At 42.3% G+C, this 4,180-nt stretch overlaps 1 protein-coding gene across 1 annotated transcript in view; it reads left to right on the plus strand.

Annotated features, from left to right (window-relative positions):
• Window positions 1-4,180, plus strand: part of UBR5 (ubiquitin protein ligase E3 component n-recognin 5) — a 119,870-nt gene that overhangs the window by 5,559 nt on the left and 110,131 nt on the right. The gene's annotated exons all lie outside the window — the stretch shown is intronic.

Genomic DNA, 4,180 nt, shown 5'->3' on the forward strand with positions numbered 1-4,180 from the left:
TAAGCTTTCGGGGAAGACCTTTCAAAGTAGACAAGAGCCTAATAATTATGTAGATAGAGTCAGGATTTAGTAAATTTAAATGAATGTGATTTGGTCACAGTGATTCTGTGATTTGCATGTCCGCTGAGGAAATGCAAAAGAGAACAAATACACACATAGTTTACTACTTTTTTTGCTTGAAGGTTTCTGAGATTCATGTAAATTAATATGTAAGTGGCCAGTTTAGTCATGATAACTGTCTTGAAATTTGGAAGGATGCTGCTTTTATATAAACTTTTGGGATTGAATTTAAGAAAAGTAAAAAAAAATTAATATTTGGGGAAACATTCTAAAGTAGAGGCCTGGTGCACAAAATTAGTGCACTCAGGGGTGTGTGTGGGGGAGGTCCTCAGCCCGGCCTATGCCCTCTCACAGTCCAGGAGCCCTCGGTGGATGTCCAACGGATGGCTTAGGCCCGCTCCCCATGGGAGAGGCTCCTGCCACCACTGCTGCACTTGCCAGCAGTGAGCCCAGCTAAGCACTTCTGGCTGAGCAGCGTGCCTCCTATAGGAGTGCACTGACCACCGGGGCAGCTCCTGCATTGAGCATCTGCCCCCTGGTGGTTAGTGCATGTCATAGCTATTGGTCGTTCTGCTGCTAGGTCGATTTGCATATTAGCCTTTTATTTTTACTAGCAATAGAATGAATCAGGGGTGTGTGGGGGGGAGGTCCTCCGCCCGGCCTGTGCCCTCTCACAGTCCAGGAGCCCTCGGTGGATGTCCAACGGATGGCTTAGGCCCGCTCCCCATGGGAGAGGCTCCTGCCACCACTGCTGCACTTGCCAGCAGTGAGCCCAGCTAAGCACTTCTGGCTGAGCAGCGTGCCTCCTATAGGAGTGCACTGACCACCGGGGCAGCTCCTGCATTGAGCATCTGCCCCCTGGTGGTTAGTGCATGTCATAGCTATTGGTCGTTCTGCTGCTAGGTCGATTTGCATATTAGCCTTTTATTATATAGGATAAGTGTCCTGGTAAAATCAATTTGTATATGAACATTTCAGATGGGTAAGATGAAATTGAATATGATAATCTTAAGTGCTATTTCCATAAAACCATTGCTTATATATCCTCCGCTGAAGCATTTGCTTTCATACATTGATAAGAATTTCAGGACTGAAAAGAACCAGAGATGACTATTCATCTTTCCTCACATAGGTGAGGACTTGAGATCTGAGGGGTTTAAATGAGCCCAGCTAGTAGTAGATGAATTGGGTGTAATCCCCAGAGTACTTCCTAGCCAGTGGGTATTTCCAATACAGATGGATGTACATTTCAGTCGGGCTTAGGAGTCTGCTATGATTTTTAAGATTAGAAAACTTAATTGATGGTAGTAACCATTTTCTCTGTTGCCTTAGTATCCTGAAATTTGCTGAGTTCTTGTGTTATTAAATATTTTCTAGCATTTTGATATCCTCAAAGCTAATTTTAGTTTAGAAATATTATCTACCTGGAATGATATTTGGAACCATGAAAGGAGTGTTAATGCTTAATTTCAGTTGTTGTCCAGCTTTAAAAAAGCTTTGACAAGTCTCTCCCCGCCTCTCCCCCCTACTGTATACTTGGTGAAAACTCTAGAGATGATATTGAGCTGAGAAAAAAGATATGAAAATGAATGGGTTTAGTTGTAAGCCAGTCAGTAAGTACTTTCTAAAAGAGTCACTACTATGGTTTTGGGGAAGTACAACCTTTCTTAGCCCTTTCTCATATCCTGGCTCTAGTTAGGTGAAAAGTTTTGTAAATTACTTGCAGTAAATGTGAGCCAAGGCGAGTGAGCTCCTGCCTCTGTTCAGATTCTTCCAACGGCTGCTATTGCTCAGAATGGGAGCCTTGTAGTTTGGAGCCTCCCAGTTTCTCTCCCTGATTTTTAACCAGCCTTCTCAGAGCTCATGAGTTCCACAGTGCATTACTCTTATGGTGTTTTCCCTTGTCTTGGGACATAGAAGTGTGCCTTGTAAATGAGGAAACGCTTGACATTCCAGGATCAATAAAACACATTTTTTGTTAATGAAAATAAATGTAATACCACGCTATAAAAAGGAAAATGTGTTTTATTGGGGGCCATATCACACATGATCAGATGCTATTCTTTGGGATTGAGAATAATCACCAGTGAATATATGCTTTTTGGGAAAGAAATTATGGCATCATTTGAATGTCACTCTTGCTTAGGCATATGATAGGCATTGGTATTGGTCAGATACTGTACACATTTTAGTGTTTGACCGATGCTGCTCAGCATTGAACAGAGGATAGAACTACCAGGAGAAAGTAATGTTGAGGGACAACTGGCTGCACCTAGATCTCTTACTAAAATAATTAGATGAATTGCCTGTATATTATATAATTTGTGGTAGCTTTCTAAACTGGCTGTAAGGTTTGATTTATTTATTTTAATTTTTATTTTTTTAAAGAGTGTTTTTATTGATATCAGAGAGGAAGGGAGAGGGAGAGAGAGAGATAGAAACATCAATGATGACAGAGAAACATTGATTGGCTGCCTCCTGCACACCCCCCACTAGGGATTGAGCCCACAACCTGGGCATGTGCCTTGACCGGAATAGAATCCAGGACCCTTCATTCCACAGGCCGACCCTCTTATCCGCTGAGCCAAACTGGGAAGGGCTGATTTATTTTTGAGTATGTATTCTATTTTGATCTGTTAGTACAAATGATTGACATTTGATTTCATGTATTTTTGCCACTTTTTAGAGAGCAAAGTTTATGGAATTCCATATTGACTTACTATCCTAATTTTTTCCCATTCTAAAATTGTCAGTATATTTTTAAGATAATTATTTATGAGACAAAGTTTGGGAAAACCAGGCAGTTGTTTTTTTTTTTAACTACATGGAATCAAACTCTTAAAATCTCTACATTTGTTTTCATCTTTATAAAATTACTTCTGTAGCTTGATAAGTATTTAAATGGGTATCCCAGCATATTAATTCAGAGCTGTTTGAGAGAAGCAGCAATATAATAGGTAATATGAATTAATATATTTTAATGCAGCCCTGAGATTTTTCTAAGAATATTCAGTTCTCTTAAAAATGGGAGGTGTTGTCCTTGTTTTATAGATATGGACATTGAGGTTTTAATTTGTACCATTTTTGTGTCATAAAGCCCTTTAAGATGAAATTGAATATGACAGTTAATAACTACTTAAAGCATAATGATGTGCCCTTAGGCTTATGGGCTTTTTCTGCCTCTTTATATTAAATTCTTAATAGATTTGTGCTTCCCATGTATTTTCATTTCATGATATACATGTACATTATTTAAGAATTTCTTCGCATCTATAGCACAGTGTTTAAAAATTGGCTTTCCATTGGATGCTGATTCAAGGACCAGCTCTACTGACACATTTTGTTATATGAACTATAGAAGCCTCAGTTTCCTCATGTGTAAAATGGAATTAACAATATTATTATTATTATTATTGATATTGGTAATGGGATGGTAAGGGAAGGGAATTGCAAAATTGACTTGTGATTTTTTTTGGGGGGGGGTGGATAAAATATAATATAAAAACACTAGAAGCCTGGTGCACGAATTCATGCACGGGTGGGGTCCGGCCCCCTGCCCAGATAGGGGGGCCTATCGGGCCGGGCCAGTGGGGGGTAGGGCCGCGGGCTGTTGGCCATCCTGCCCCACCCCTGATGGGGGTGTTGGGGGCCCACTGGGGACCGGGCCAGTCAGGGGTGGGGGCCGACCGGGGTTCAGATCAGGCTGGTTGGCTGCCTCAGTGCGTGTCATAGCCACTGGTCATTCTGGTTGTTCTGGTCATTTCGCCTTTCTGGTCACTGGACTTTTATATATATAGACTAGAGGCCTGGTGAACAAAAATTTGTGCACTCGGGGGTAGGGGGTCCCTCAGCCCGGCCTGTGCCCTCTCGCAGTCTGGGACCCCTTGGGGATGACCACTTGCTGGCTTAGGTCTGCTCCCTGGGGGATTGGGCATAAGCTGGCAATCAGACATTCCTCTGGCAGCTAGGCAGCCTTCGGGGGATGTCTACTTGCTAGCAGGGAACAGACCTAAGCTGCAGTCGGACATCCTTAATGCTGCTGAGGAGGCAGGAGAGGCTACCACCACCACCACTGTCCTGGCAGCCATCAGCCTGGCTTGTGACTGAGCAGAGCTCCTTC

The sequence above is a fragment of the Myotis davidii genome, unplaced genomic scaffold (genome assembly GCF_000327345.1).
Source record: "Myotis davidii unplaced genomic scaffold, ASM32734v1 scaffold497, whole genome shotgun sequence".
Lineage (NCBI taxonomy): Eukaryota > Metazoa > Chordata > Mammalia > Chiroptera > Vespertilionidae > Myotis > Myotis davidii.